Source organism: Scophthalmus maximus, chromosome 7 (assembly GCF_022379125.1).
Source record: "Scophthalmus maximus strain ysfricsl-2021 chromosome 7, ASM2237912v1, whole genome shotgun sequence".
Classification (NCBI taxonomy): Eukaryota; Metazoa; Chordata; class Actinopteri; order Pleuronectiformes; family Scophthalmidae; genus Scophthalmus; species Scophthalmus maximus.
The window spans coordinates 4,239,623-4,256,621 of NC_061521.1; the positions used below are offsets into that span (position 1 = coordinate 4,239,623).

At 40.4% G+C, this 16,999-nt stretch overlaps 1 protein-coding gene across 4 annotated transcripts in view; it reads left to right on the top strand.

The window, feature by feature from the left end:
- Nucleotides 1-16,999, top strand: part of pot1 (protection of telomeres 1 homolog) — a 76,599-nt gene that overhangs the window by 38,562 nt on the left and 21,038 nt on the right. The window lies entirely within an intron of this gene.

Here is a 16,999-nt window from a genome sequence, read left to right on the forward strand (position 1 = left end):
CACCTATTGGACGGACCAGCTGTCAATCAAGCTGTATCCATCCTTCGGTGCTGTCTACTTTAATTTAAATGAATGAACATCATGCTGTGTAGGGGAAGACTTGAAACTTGAGATTGTACCTTAAACTCTTTAGGAAAATATTTACTAATAAATCAAGGGAGAAGTAATTTTCTTTTTGCAAACTATAGAGTCGCCCTCTTCTGGTCATTCCAGAGAATACAGACTTCAGGCACTTCCACATTGGCTTAATTTTCTGGACCCGGTAACTACGTCTATTTTCATATACAGTCTATGATCTAAACCCACAGACATCTGACGCATACCTACTCCTTTCAGCCATAGTGGTGCACACAGTGGGTCACTGAGGAAGAAGTTTAATAACCCAGCAAACATTTAGTTTTTCATCAGATTAATGTGCACCTCTACAAATAGCAATAGGCCTTCTTATAACATAACTCCCCACACTACTACAATAACAAACAGTATAAAAAGTACCATACAACATTTATCTCCTACACAGCACAGAGTAGAAGTGATGCACGGCTCTAACCGCAAACCGTCACTAAACAGAAATTACTAACTGGGTCAAGTGACAAAACAGCGACATTGGATCCAGCTGCAGGATCAGCACCTTTGACATTTGCGTCGGGCAGAGCGGAATGGCTCTCTCGGCTGGGTGAAAAAACAATAACTCTGCGTATCATTAAATAATAGTCTGGGCTTATTTGTAAAAATATACTCAGACTTGCCACATAACCATAAAAATATATTAAATATAACTATACATTACACGCCAACAACATAGTCATAACACGGTACCTTCAATATAGTGACCACCTGTTAGCTGCTTAATGGGCGAGACAGCATGGCCTGGCCTTGAATGCTTCAATTATGTCATCTGGGTCCAATGTCTGCGTGAGTTCTCGTTCAAACATCAGCAACAAGAAAAAAATTTTTTATTAAGACAGTAAAAAATTATTCTGCATCTGATTTTTAAGTGACTACGCCATTTTATCAGGATATAAATTCATACTTTAAACTCAGTTATACTTGGTTAAAAAAATTGGTTCAGTTGTTTTGGGATTTGGGTGCAACCTCCACGTCATTTCCACCCAAGTCAATGGTTGTGCCTTAGACCTGCCATCAATCCTTGGGTTGATAAAATGTTGGCTGGGAAATTATTTTTTTCCAGTTATGAATAAATGTTCCTTATAGCTAAGATTTTTCTTTATAATCACCATGTTTAAATGTTTGTTCTTTTGTAATCCGCTTATTTTTGTCTTGAAACAATAACTGATTACAGCTGACGCAGTATGACCTTTCAATATGCAGATTTATGTATTTAACTTAAAAATAAAAGCTTGATGTACTTTCTTTTAACCAACACAGACAACACACAATGGGGAAAATTGGGTGTTACAGCAGCAAAGCGGAAAGCAGAATATTTATAAAGAAAAACCAACATGTACAAAATATTAAATATAAATACTATATACAGAGCAGTAACTGTAATTGCACATAGAGAGTATGTATTGCACAGTTAGTAATTGCACTCATTTCAAATAAGTGTTCCAGTGAATTATTATGTGTGTGTGTTTTTGTTTTACTGAGTATGGTATATATATTATGGGTAGAGATGGGAATCGTTACCATTTTATTTGATCCCAATGCCATAATCAATTCTGCTTATCAGTCCAATTCTTTATCCAGATCCATTTTCTATGGGGGAGTGACCATCCTCCCACCTCTAAATCTGTCTGCTCCATCTATTGACGTCTGACAATAAGAAGAATGTGTTACAAACAAGCAATATTTATTGAATTTTAATATTTCTTATGAAATCTTATGTGAGCATGAAAATAAAGATTAATACGAAATTGGAGAACATAAAAAGCAGAAAATACTAGAATATAACTCTGAGCTTTTGCTTTGCAGCCTGGCAATGAGACCAGTCCTCCCAATAGTATCCAATGAGCTTTGACTGTACAAAGTCAGCATACTCCTCAAGCCTGTAGCTGCAACTTGTTATTAACTTCCAATAAAAAAAACAGTTTATGCTGAGGCTTTGCTAAACATTGTTTCCATGTTAGCCATCATTTTTAGATTCAATATCTAATCAATATTCTATGTTGATCTATTGTTTTGCATCTCTCATTAGTCCAGTCTCATTAGTGAGTTGTCACTTTAACCTTGACTCAGAGTTTAAAGTTCTGGGGCCTATTCCAGGAAGCAATTTTTGCTAAAACAAAGTATTTGATCCCTGAAAAGAGGGAAACTATGGGTTTTCCATTCCAGAAGCGAGTGAACTTAAACTGTAGGTCAGTTACCATGGTAACTGATGCTGTGAACCTAACCTGCTTGAGAATCTAAACGCTGAGTTCCTCGTTATCTCCTCCCTTTTCCTGAACCTGATCTGTCAAAAAATGACGCGTCCTTTCCTCGTCAACTCGATCGATATAGAAGAATTAATTCAGTAGCCTCGCGTCAAAGACGATGTTCAGACCTCATATGGATGTTTTAATGCCCCGACAACTACTTAGTAGAACTTTACTGTTTATCTCACAATATACCACATATCTAACAATTAATCTTCGGCCTTATTTCAGCATTTTATCGTGCGGACATGATCCGACCAGATCAAAGTCTTTGCCCTTATATTTTTTTCGAACGGGAGTTTTCTGTACAACAAGATGAAATAGCCACTGATGTTTTCTTTGTTTAACATATGGAATCTGATTAAAACTATATCCCTTACTTATCTGCACTATATTCTTATAATTGATTTTCAGCTGCAGCCACGTTATTGTTGTGCCTGTGGGATTGAAACTTAATTTAAAAATAATTCAATAAAAGTGCACGTTTTTCAGAAAGTGAGCAACAAGAATCAAACCCCTACCGCCCTCGCACTGGACAGCGTCACTAACCCTTGCACCATCATATTATCCAAGAAATTGGCCGAGAAAATTTCAGGGTGTTATAAATCAATTGATTGTTTTATTCAGTCTTACATGTTGACTCGGGCAGTAACTGTCTCCCGCACCAACTGTCTCTCCTCATCAGCTGTAGCTGTGATGCGCCACTCTCTCAGAATGTGCTCATTTTCTCCATAAACACAAAAGTTGTATTTCCAACTCTAACGGCGTGACGTTGGAGGACCTTGTTTTCGCTTCGGTTGCCATGGTGACTCGTATCAGAGCTCCATTGATGATGGCTTTTTATATTCAGCGGGCACACGCGTAACCTGAGTTTCCCATCTGAGAGTAGATCAAGTCAGAGTTCAGGTTTAAGTTCAAAGTTTTTTAAACCTGCTTCCTGGAATAGGCCCCATCATGGCCATGTTTCGTCTGGACAGGTCAACACAGAGGTGACTGCTGGGAAGTGCGAGTGTCATTTGGCACACACGCATGTACAACGCAGCACAGCGGCTGCACTGTTGTTGGCGTTTTTCAAATGGAATTAAATGGTTGTATTTCACTCTTGCTTTAGTCAGACACAAAGTCACAGAGCAGCCGTGGAAGTGGCTGGAAAGCAAAGCACAGACTGTCCTGAGAGGTCAGCGGGACGGACAGACTAGAGAAAGATGCACATTAAACTTGCAAGAGGGGAGAACACGAGTTCACCTGATTGTTGTTCCTACAATTGACTCTTTCGGTTTGTGATCAAAAGGATGGTTAGTTGAGCTTCATCCTCTCGTAAAGGTTGTGAATATTGTTACCTGCTTTAACACGAGGAAAAGGCAGCGTAGTGTAGTGAGCGTATAGAGTCACACTACTCTGAAAAGTATGCCAGCAATGATAAATGATGAACATGTGAGCATAGTGATCTGATGGTTCGGACGTGTAACGGGTCGGAAGGGAACCCAAATGCAGCACACTTAGGCAGGCGCAGGAGAGCAGGCAGGAATTGAGAAGGAGGGGGAGGTGCACTGAGAGGGGAGATCACGACAGGACGGTTAAGAACTGGTTCTCGATTCCCGTCCCTAATTAGTGTGCAGATCAGAGTTGAATAGTCCCAAAACAATGACTGAATGTTTTCAAACCATTTACATGTAACGAGGGCATTCATTTACATATAACGAGGGCATTCAAGGAGATAGTCAGTGGTGAGATGGCAGCAACAGAAACAGTTTGTGTTTCGTGTGTTCGTGAAGAGTTTCAACAGTTCAACTGATTTTTCACGCCTCGGAGACATGTATGTTCATGTTGACATCACAAAAAGCCTGACATGACTGTTTAACAAAACCCAAATCCTCTTCATCTCAACAACAGGATTGAAAACCATCTGTTAAAATGATCTTCACTGTTTGTACATGTTTTAAAATCACTCCAGCCCAGTCCAAGAAAAAACTGTTCACTTCCTCTCATTCCTTTTTTTTCATTTTCAGCAATAGTGTGAGCTCCAGCACTGATGATGATGATAGGTACCGTGGCGAGGTTTAAGCGACTGGCAATGTGCTTGAAGTTCGATCATTAGGTATTTAACTCCCTCTGGACTTCTTGTTCCTGTCATTTACGTTCATCCAGAATCTTTTGCAGTTGCGATGACCTCAGCCTGTGCTGACAGCCCTGATTGTTCAGGAAATAGTCCATGGAGGGCAGCTTTATTTGTAAAGCACATTTCAGCAACAAGGCAGTTCAAAGTGCTTTACAATCAATAACATTGCTGCAAAGTGCAAAAGAGCATTATTAGTGTAAAATACAAGAGTGAAAGTTAAAGTGGAGTTTAAGGTTATTATTTTATTTAATAAAAGGCAGCAGCAAATAGGAAAGTTTTAAAGCCCCAGAGTGTAATTTTTGTACTTTTCTGGCAGTATCTGGTGGTAAAGTTACAAACCGCAACCAATTGAGCACCCGACAGGGGGACACTTTATGGTGGCCCACCGCTAATTCAGGTTTCCCGCAGCGCAGGAAACTCAATGCTAATGCGCGTATTCTAGACCGTTTTCTGCAACCATATTTAATGCCTCGGAACTACAACCCGAAGGTGATTCTTTTCCGACCTCCCGAGTCGTATTGGGAACGGAATGCAGCACAACACGACGTAGCAAACATAGCGACTTACACGGAGGTCGGATCCCCCTTAATTTAGTTATATTTAACTCATTCAAAGTTGACGAAAAAAAATTGGTTCTTTGATGCAGGTGATTATTCATATATGAACACACAATTATGGACAATATATTCAAATTCTGTAAATACGTTCTTCTGAATATTACACACTGTAGCTTTAAGCTATGACAACTAAGAGTTGGTGCAGTCCTGCAGCTTTCTGAAAGCTTGTTCCAAATATTTGGTGCATAAAACTGAATGCTGCTTCTGCAAGTTTAGTTCTGACTCTGGGCACACTAAGCAGATATGATCCAGACGACCTGAGAGGTCCGGATTGTTCATAGCATAGCAGAAGATCAGAAATGTGTTTTGGAGTATTTTGAAATCAATTCTCTGAGATACAAGAAGCCATTGTAGAGACCTCAGAACTGGACTGATATGATCCCCTTTTTTGGAGCGTTCTGAATCAGCTGCAGCCGTCTGATCGATTTTTTTAGGAAGACCAGTGAAGAAACTGTTACAGTAAAGATGAATGCACGGACTAGTTTTTCCAAATCCTGCCGAAACAATCAGACCTTTAATTCTTGCTATTTCCTTCAGATGATAGTCAGCTGTTTTTGTAATTGTCTTAAAGGGGCAGTAAGCAATTTTGGGGAGAGCTCGTCTCTCTCTTCGTTGAATGATGTGATTTTCCTGCTGAGGCTGGGCCGCAAAACCGTGCCCTCAGGTGTGGGATACTGACACGCAAACCACAAGGCCAAACCGCAGCGTTGCAGCGCTACCTGCGTTCCCGCCGGGCGTGATGCGAATTTTCACATTGCTTTGCTCGCACGAGTTTGGTCGCAAGCAAACATTTGTGCTTATTTGCATCATTCTCGCTATTATTTGCCCGTTCTTCCTTCCACTTTCTCCGACAAACCTCATCTGAACCGTCCACCCGTCCACACGCCACACTTCAACTTGACAGAATCTCGCACTGGTCTGGTTTTTGCATTGCCTTTGTATGTAGGTGTACACGAGTGATCTTTACAAACGGCTCTCGCAGTGTTGTTGGTGCAGCCTGCACCATTTGTTTTGTTTTCGATTTACAGAGCCAGGGCTGAGCCAAAATCCTAGATTTTTTTTTCGGCACGCACACAGAACCTACAGCTAGCGGTCCATAAAGAAATATTTGCTGATTTTTACAAAATGCCTTTTGCTTTAGAATCGCTTACTGCCCCTTCAGTATGGCTGTGAACGAGTTCTCGCCCTCGACGTCCTCAATCTCATCAGTCAGACACAGATTCCATTGGTCAAATGCTCATTTTGGATGAAGGGAACTCAAAAAGACTTTGTCCTTGTGTTAGCTTTGATTTGCTATAGCTTGATTTTGTGTTTATATCCTGTGCATAAATAGGTCTTTTATTTTTTGAAAATAATAATACTGTTTGCGGCATTTTGTAAAAAGAAATGGATGCACGTTAGTATTCGGGGAAAGAAAAGCGCTCAGCATTTCTTGAGTCAATCAAGGATAAAAACAGCTTCCTCAGATCACAGAGTGAGACGGAGGGATTGTTCCTGATGTAAAACTTGCTGACAGAATCATTTCTGATAGGAATCAGTCAGGAATACAACAACAGTCAGTTTTTCTGCTGGATGTTGGTTTGAACCTGCAGCAGTGATGGATGGTGCCTCTCCGAGTCAATTGCATTAACACTCAAAGGTTTGTTTCCATGCTGCATTTAATATGGATGCGTATTCGATTAGAGTCAGGCTCAGAGTTGTGTTGTGACTGCAGATAAAAAAGACCCTTTATGGAGAGATGGGATCCGACTGCACATAAGATTGAATGTGTTCCTTTTTGTCTTTATGTATGTCTTTATCTCACTCTGTAATGTGTACCATCTCATAAATGAAGGGATGTCAGCTGTCAGATATCAACAGAAAAGCATATATTATAGACTTTTTAAATACATTTGTCATTTATTTAACCGGGACACTGCACATTGATAAATATAGCTCTTAATGTTTTGTTGACTCAAGCGATAAATTATTTGCAATATCTTTTCCAAAACCTAAGAACATTTTTAAGAGCTTGGGAACATACGCTTTGTTTCCACTAGATAAACTACAGCCGTGGACTACAATAATTCCCTCCTCTGGGGTTAAATCAGTTCAATTACATTTAATTTGTTTCGCACCAAATCAAAACAGACATTATTTTAAGTTTCACTTTATTACAAAGGAACCCAACAGTTCCCAAAATTAGCAGCACTTGGTGGCCGTGGAGAAAAAAAAACAACGATATTTTCTAGCATAACCGGACTCAGAACATCTGCCTCGTCCGGTTGGGGTGGGAGGAGAGAAATGGGGGTTACCATTTTGCCTGTGATGGGACTTTTAGAGTTCCCATTCAGCTGCTTGTGTTAAATGTTACACTGACAATCTTTTGTTCAATGCAAATGGGTTTCTTTGCCAAAACATGTTCCTCAAAGAAATGTAAAAAAAAAAAAGGATACTGGCATGATAACCAAAACATGAACTGTAAACAACACAGTGTTTGAGATTAAAGTAACATTAATCTGTAGCAGCAAATTTTTTCCATTTAACTAAATACAGAGAGACACTGCATTCAAAAATTTAAAAATATAACTTAGAAAACGAGTCAACAATACTTATATTTAAGTCCTTAGATCAAACTTTGTGGCCATGGAGAGTCCTGCACCACAAGAGAGAAATCTGTATCCAGTGTCTCCCGACCCTGTGCTTCTTTACTGTGCAGTGAGGCGTCGATCTCCTTCCCTCTGTTTTCATGTTCAACCTTTACTTCACTGTCTGTTGTACAAAACAAACCAGTTTGTTTTCTGTAGGGGAAGTGAACCTGCAGCTCCTCAGTTGTTCTTATCAGTGCTGCGGACATATGGACATACATGGACTCATTAACATACAGCTGTGGAGCTGACACTCGTATGACCTGTTTTATTTCTTCGTAACTTCCTGTTTCTAAACAAGGAGTTTTACTTAACTTTTCCGTTTTATATTAATGACGTTTAGCACCTGTTGTGGCTTCAGTGCAGTGGTTGAGGTTTGCAGTTTCCCAACATTCACAAGCTGAATCTCACATGATAATTCCAATCTACTTCAACTTGACTTTACTTTTTGTAGATTTGTCATTACTTTTTACACATCAAACTCACCAACTTATTCTCTGAGATCCGGGAAAACCGTCACTTCCCTAAAACCTTTGTCAAACCTGTAATTTTTGCTCGGGTCCAAATCAGTGGATGAGTTGGTGAATCTTTGTTGCTCGTTTTTGGAGGTATGTCTGCGACCTAGAACACGGTTCCAAGAACCAGATAAGAATGCTCGTTCATTGGTTCACTGCTTGCGCATGTGTGCTCCCACGTCTCCAGGAATTCAAAAGATTGCGTGCAACGACGTAACATCTCACATATTTTCTTTGATTTTACACTTATTAAGTATTTGAATGCAGTGATTAATTTGGTAACGGTTTCGGGTTCGTTGTCGTCGTACACTACATTTAATATCAAACTATAACTTCTTTCGAACCTATCAAAACAAACAATGTATTGGTTTTAAAAACAAATAATCACTACAATAAAAATTCACTACATCTCACTCTTCTTTCGCTTTTCTGCCACATTTTAATATCTGCCACAGTCAGAGGAAAGGGAAAACTCTGGAGAAGAAGTTGCCACTAATGCGCCTGTTAACGCTGGTTGCAATCCGCCATTCTAGCAAACCAAAATACATCACTAAAGCTGTCGCGGTTGCTAAAACTGCCTGCGACCACCAACGTCGTTTTTCTATGGGTGTAGCAAATCCCCCAGTGAAAGTGTACACATAACCCGAAAGCAGGGGAGGGGCCTAGATGTTTTTACAGTGTTTGTGTCTCTGAAAGACGTCACAGCGCAGAAAAGGGGGCGAAACTTGGCCTGTCCACCCAGGTGTCAAGTTTACATCATCGCCACACACTTTCAGAGGGATTGAAGACTGGCTACCAAAACCTAGAACAGGGAAGCTGGGATCACAACACACACATAGGCAGTGGGACTTCATTCTTAGCTCCAGACGCTAGAGAGGTTCTTGGAGAATGAGAACAGATCGATGAAATGATTCTCTCACTTGCTTTAGTTCGTAGAATGACCATCTTTATGAAAATCCCCTCAATGCAAAAGCTCTTTTCCTGCAAATGATGGAGTATTATGTCTAAACATTCTCCCACTCACAGCAATAAATGCCTTTTCTTTCCTCTTTATAATAATAATAATACATTTCATTTATAGAGCACTTTTCATTGCTAAAGGACACATTAATGTGATTGCTTAAGTATCTTTATGTTACCCTTTGTTGTCTGAGCACCCTGAGGTCTGTGTCCTTTTCTGTTTTTGATGTTGGTAGTCACTTACGGAGTGGCATGTGGAGCTGAATCGACGGAGGAGAGCAGGCAGAAAAGCTGGAGCTCATTTGTCCGTTTTCAGTGTTTCCCTACGAGGACGTCCACCCAGTAATGATCACAAATATCCATGCTGTAACTGGGGAAATGACTAAATAACATCTATTGAGACCATATTCTCTGACTTCCTGCTGCAGATCGAATCCCATGCAGCCGCACTCATCACTGAATACGTTTAAAGGGCTCCCATATTTTTTGTTAGGATAACCTTAAAAAGATATATTTGTGGTTTTAAGTACCAAAAACCATCTTCATATAGTTTTATAGCTCCTCTTTCCTCTCAGGTCTGCTAACAACAGGGCGATTTTGGCCTGTCTAATTAATATTCATGAGCTTTTCTGATTGGCCGAGTGTATTCTGAGTGACGCACAGGCCAGGCCAACCCCAGGTAACATGTTGTTGACGACGGGAGACAACCAACCAGCTCCTCAACCACGTGTTGCATGAGTGGCGTAACTCCTGTCATGAATGGGGCAGAGTGGGTGCGTAGTGGTGTATGACTGTGTGTAGTACAAGAGAGAAAGAGAAGATCTGCTCCAGTTCGCCCGCTCCTTCACCGTACTGTGCGCAGCATCAATGCTAATCAAAACGGTCTGTAAATTAACTGGAACTGCAACTGGATGCTGGACGAGCCGCCCTGCGGCAGCTCCTGCCTCGGGAAGCTGCTGCTGGGGCAGAGACGCAGGCTGTGACTGCGGCGGCGTGTCTCCCTCTCGGCCGCTTCCTGGGCAAAAGCCACTAGTCTCTTATATTAATATCCTTAGCCTGTGCAAAGATTAAATAATAATAAATAATAATGAAGCCTATGCAATGATGTAGCTTCCTAATATCCAAGACTCAAGAGCGTTTTCTCAACATTTTCTTGTGTTGTTGATACCTCAGCAACGGAATCACGGGTGGGCCGTGCTGGGGTAACGGCTGAAGGTGGTGACTACTGTATGTAGCTGTGACATCACATTCCCACGGAAGTCCTGACACCTGTTAAAAAAAAATCAGCTTCTGAATGCAGGCTGTGGATTTTTCTGTGGATTGACCGTTTTGACACTTTACGGTATTTGCAGAGCCCCTAGACCTGATTTATTATGAAAAATGTTGACAATATGGGACATTGAAAGGGATAGGTCAGTGATTTTGAAGTTGGTTGTATGAGGTACTCACTAGGGATGGGCACGAGTAGTAAATTCCAAGATCGAGGGATCCCATCAATTTCTCGAGGGGCCAATCACCTACTTGTTTTTCTAAAACTATTTTTAGAACTCATCGCATCTTTCTGCAGGAAAAACGATGCACAGCAATACAACAGGTAATGCTTATTCTCAATCAAAACAGTCACAGTTATCCTTTACGGTTTTATTTTTCACAACTTTAAAAAAATTTTCCTTACAAAAACATAATTCAATACGTGGGTCATACTTTACTTGACTCAATGTCGAACAAACGCTGTAGGCCTGTAATGGCAAAAAAAAACCCACCAAAAAAACAGAAAATACAATTTGGAAACACTGTTCTGAAAACCTAGAATTAATTAAATTTTTACTCAGTAAAACGAGCATGTCAACGTGTTTGGGAGAAAGGCGACAACCCATTCTGTTCATGATCAGTCCCGCTGCGGACAGAAGTGGCTGATCCCTGAACACTCAGTTTTTTGTACCGGTGCCTGTTGGACTTCCAGCACTGCAGTGATTTTTTCTGAGGACGAATGCATGGCTCACTGAAATAAGCGTCACTTCACCCCCCGGGTCTCTCTCCCCGCCTGGTTGTGCGGGTCTTTGTGCCGCTCCCCCGTTGTGCTCCGGCCAACGGGGAAGGAATTCACTGTGGACATAAGAGGATACCTTTATGAGCTGCTGATTTGCAGAGTTATACGCTGATTCCCTGCACCGGTGCGAGTTGGTGTAGTAATGTATGGCCGAAGTACGCTTTAAAAAAATGTGCAAAACTAAACGGTTCTCTGGCGGCAAAATATATATATTTTTTTTATGTAAGCATTTCAAAATGTTGCTAAATAGACGTTTTTCGGTGGTCCCCTCTGCAACAGTAGGACTCCGACTTTCGCTACATCCACTTTTCCTCCAAACTCTGTAAAATGACAGCGCTGATCACCATCTCCATAAGGTAACATATTAACTATGCATAAGTAACTCATACAACCCCACATCAAAATCACCGAAACTATCCCTTTAAGATACATTAGTTTGCATGGACCTCTGAGTAATGTCAGTGACCATCTGTTTTGCCAGTGTCGACAGGACGGCAACAATGCTCCTCCCAGATTTTTACTTAGATATGTCTTTTCTTTTTCTGCTTGTATAGGAACTTGAATTGTAACATTGATTTTAGCATCGCTGAACGTTTAAAACAGCCTCAGCTCTTGAAAGCCTCAAGGCCTCGGATGTTTCTGAGCTGTAGGTATGGTGTATTTGGCTTCAGCCCAGCTCTTAGCCCTCAGCACAAGATCTCAGTTGATGTCTCCAGGTGTTCCAACAGTCCACATCCAAAGATATTTACCATATGAAAGAGAAAATCACCATATGAAAACCAGATGATAGATATATTTTTTTACAAGTCTACTTGATTATTTATCAACTTGGCAATTACACAATGACTTAATTTTATTTTTTAACAAAAATATGATGGTTCTGTTAAATCGTACTGTCCACTAACAGCAAAAACACACAGCAGAGTTCTTAAAGTCATCTAAACACAAGCCATGCCATTGTTCTGTATCAAAATCAGCATATAGTGAATAGTAAATCTACATCCCTTCTCTCTGAGGAAACAGATTGACTTCATACATGAACAGACCATCTGTGTGTGTGTGTGTAACGAGTGAAATTCTGAGCCACTCACTTCAGACCAGGTAATGGTTCATCAAAATCACAATTGCTGCCTCAAGATAGCAATGCACCAACAATAAATTTGAATTTATTTAAGGAACCTGACCACAGGCAACCTGAGGACACCTGACTTAAAGACCACTATGCTCATGGGTGCTCAGACTGGTGCAGGATCAGCACATCCCGGCTTACCTCCTTGACTGAAGCTGATGTATCTCATAACAAAAACCGTAGTTCTGTTCTGTTCTGTGTGTGTGTGTGTGTGTGTGTGTGTGTGTGTGTGTGTGTGTGTGTGTGTGTGTGTGTGTGTGTGTGTGTGTGTGTGTGTGTGTGTGTGTGTGTGTGTGTGTGTGTGTGTGTGTGTGTGTGTGTGTGTGTGTGTGTGTGTGTGTGTGTGTGTGTGTGTGTGTGTGTGCGCGCGTTCACAGCCTATCTCATAAATCCACAAAACCAAAGAGAAATATACTGGAGAAAATAATGTTTTTTCTTTTAAATATATTAATAGCTCAGCTAAATGTTTTGAAAGACAAGAGTGAGCTTCTTCCTGTGGAAGAATAAATCAGTGAAATAAATCAGTGTAGTTAATGCTGATAGAAAATGACTTTTATTCTTTAGTATCTGCTTCATTTAACAAACATTTGCCTGAGTGAAGTTATTCTCTTCTCATTAATTGTCTAATTATTGTTGTCTGTCGGTTGTTGTTACAGAGTTTGTTGAACATTGAGTCTGTGAGGCCTTGGTCTTTTTTTTAAATTGAGAACAGCTCCCCACCCTGTCCTCTTGACGCACATCTGCCGTCAATGCTGAAGGTGTTAAAGAGCGCTACATAATTAGACGGAGCTGCTTCATTACACAAAGCACCTTTAACCATGCCTAAATGCTGCAAATACACTTCATCAACACATGATTTGACTTTAAACAAGAGTGAAGGTAGTGGGATTTAAGTTAAAAGTTGAATGAGTATCATCTGGACGACAGTGGTTTAAATACAGCGCAGTGAAATGTTATAAGCAGAGCAAAAAAATAGCTTGACCTCAACTTGAAGCCTCTGAGCTGGAGAGATTTGTATTGTACTGTGGTAAACAAGTAAGGCTCACTTTAATATTGCAGTTTGGAAAAGGCGAAAAGTGCCTTCCTACATTCCAGAAAATGGTAAAACCTCACACCCTTAGCCCGTCCACTATGCTCAGCTACTGCCGAACAGCTTGCTCTGCTCTCACTGTGAGGGGTGGGCAGCCACCGCTCATCTAAATCCCGTCTGTTTTCTGTCCTGGTTCCTCAATAGCGGAATGAGCTCGCAATTTACATCAGGACAGCATAATCCCTTCAATGCTTGGATCACAGACTGAAATCTTACCTGTTCAGACTGCACCAAAATTAAAAAAAATGTAAAAATCTAAATGAGCACTTGAAGCTGTTTTTGCCTATTTGATAAATGGTTAAGTACTTTATCGATTCTTGCATGTGCCAGATTAATGTAATGTAATGTTTCACCACTGTCCTTGTATACGTGTTATCCAGTGAATGATCTGAGGTCACTATAACAACTGGCAGGTGAATGTGAATGTCAAGAACAGGAAAGTTTCTTCTTGTCACATACAACAAAAAATACATTTCTCCTACCACGGGGGTGATCCTTTTTATGAGCATCCAGGGTAGAGGCAGGGTTTTCGAAATATTCTGATTAAATCAAGTTTTTTGAGTGTCCCAGGGTGGACTACCTTTTTTTAGATGATGTATTGGGCCCAGGTAGTTGGCCATGTATTGTAATGCATCTTGATCTATTCAACATCTGGTTTCTCTGAATGTGAGTGCTACTTGACTCTGCGGCGCCTTTAAGAAAATCACAGTTTTCTGATTTTGTAATCCTCAGAGACAAAGTCAGTTCGAGTTCAAGGACATTTTGACTTGACATGACATTAGCAGTCATAGCAGGCAGCTGTTCCTTTTCAGACCTCATAATCAGGTCTTGATGATCCTTGTGACAGGGTGTTGTGGTGAAAACATCTAAGGGGGCTGTCTACATTAAGTATGTGTCCTCATCCATCTTCAAATGGGTTGTATCCCAGGTGGTTGTAAGTGTGTTTCGACTTGTGATCACACCTCTGTATTTATAGCCATTTAACATATGTCCTGATGAGCTTGGTGTGAAGTAAGACATTGATAATTAAAGAGAAACCCTGGAAAAAGGAAATACTGGCATGATGCAACTGAGATGCAAGTAGGAGGTTGTTGGTGTTTTTTTCATATAAGGAGACTGTCAGGTTAGTGAAAACTGTCAGCTGAGGTGTAAAGGTCAAATTAAAATCAGATTCAATTTACTGTTTCTGTTGCTCTGTAAGAAAGTGGTGTTTGGTAAGGAAAACTCCACTATGTCTGCTAGTGTTGCATGTACTATGATTTTTAATTTGGTGACACAAATTAATGTTTTTGTACCTACAGTACCACAGTAAACAGCGACCCTGGTTTCCACTTTCTTTCATGTAAAGGATGATACATTTCCACGTGCCTACACAGAAACAGAAAAGGTTGGCACCCACTGCTTTGTACCAAAAGACACAGTGCATACTGTAATATTTCCTGTAGGATTCACAATCTATTAGTGTCATACTAAAGGTTCAGAGTAAAAAAATTCTTATACTGTTTCAGCATACTTAATGGCATGTTGGTAGGGAAGTTTGGAGGCAGCCAGTGGCTGAGCATTAATTGAAATTGGTAAAAATCTTAAGCTAACATCAACTAGGACAGTGCTAAAAGCCCCTTGGTCTCCAACAACTACTCAATCTAACTATCTAATTAATTACCTGAAGATGTTGTTGACGCCTCATTCAATGTATTATCATCCATGCGGGGATTGGCTAGCTGTAGATATGCAAATGTTAGCCTGTGGCTACTAGGTTTCCTTAGGTAACACGTGCTGCTCTGGTCAGCTTTGCATTTCACCTCACAAAAACTGCAGTGAGCATTGTTTGCGTTGTCTTTCAAAAGTTCAAACATACTTGTGACCACTTTCGATTCGTCAGTTCCCTGACTCGTGTATAGTCTCAGTAGCGTCTTCTTCTTCATCAACTTTCAGGGGCATTACCTCCAGTGATCTGGACTGTGGACCCATGTTAGTCTCCCCCTATCTCTTTCTCTCTGTGCTCTATACTCTCTCACGGCAGTTGCACGCTCAGTTACCCAAATTTTGCACAGTTTAACATAACTAAGTACTCCATAGAACCAAATAATGGCTATTGGTACCGTTAAAAGACTGTTTTTATTAGTGTTAGTGTGCCACCCAGTGATTCCCTGAATCTGAAAAAGGAACACACTGTAACATAGGCTGTTAAATGTTAACATTTTTGCTGTGTTATTCAAAGAGCTAACATGGTAAATCTTATGTTAAAAGCGTTAGTATGCAAACTGCTAAATGTTAACATGGTAGATTCCAGCATTTCAAGATATCATCATGGTCACTAGATAAGATCATATAAGATACTCAATTATTCCTGCCACAATGGGGGAAATGTGTTTTTTTTTTTCAGCAGCAAAGTGGGAAGCAGATAATAGAGATGCAAAAAAATACAACAAAAAAGCAACTAGATATATATACAAAGCAATTTAAGATATATACAAAGCAATTAACAATTTTTATATGTAAAAGGAAAAAATTATTGGCATAGTAATATATGAACGTTAGACCTCTATTCTAATGAAAACAACAGAGCCTGAATGATAGAGTGGTAGATAAGGTAGATAACACTTCTGTCATCATTTGTCTTATTTGCGCTTTGAAAATCATTTCACTTTAAGTTAGTAACAAAGTTCATTTTTCACAGGGCTTCTGATCTGTTATCAGAGTGTTGTCATTAGGGATGCACCGAAAGGAAAATTGTTGGCTGAAACCGAAAATAATGAAACACTTGGCTGAAGGTCGAATACCGAACACGTTGGGGTTTTTTTTGCAGTATATAATTTATTCCGTCATTCTCGTGTATGTAGCCATGTTTGCTAAACCGGAAATGGAATCAGCGGTGCGCCACCATAAAGTGTCCCTCTCGGTTGCTCAGTTGGTTGTGGTTTGGGACTTTACCACCAGATGCCTCCAGAAAATTACAAAAATTACACACTGGGGCTTTAAAATAAATAAATTAGAACAAAATAAAATACTTTTATTTGCACCCCCCCTCCGGACACTCCCATCGCCAGCGGCTTTCCTAAATCCAACTCAGCCTGGCTCATTTGTCGTGCTTCAGCCTCTTTGGTTAGAAGACACGTTAGTGGTTTACGTTTATCTCCCTTGTTAACTGCTCAAATGGGGCGAGTAGAAATTGACGTTTCTCGATAAACACCCGCTGGTTTGCGTTGAATGTTGCGGGCAGATCATAAGCTAATTTTGCGTCATTCTCTGACATTTTCAATTCTTCCACACTGCCGACATGTTGTTGCGGGCACCGCATTCCACGCTGGTGATGCTTTCTGATCGCATCATTAAAAACATTCTTCGGTAAAAAATATTCCGCGTTTTCACTCATTTGGCCGAACAATTTTTCAGTGGGCAAACATCCTGTGCATCCCTAGTTGTGATCGCATTTGGCTGACAGGACAGTCCACAGGGTAACACAGATACTAATCTGAATTCTAAAGGATGAGGAGTGAAAAAATAATCCATTCAA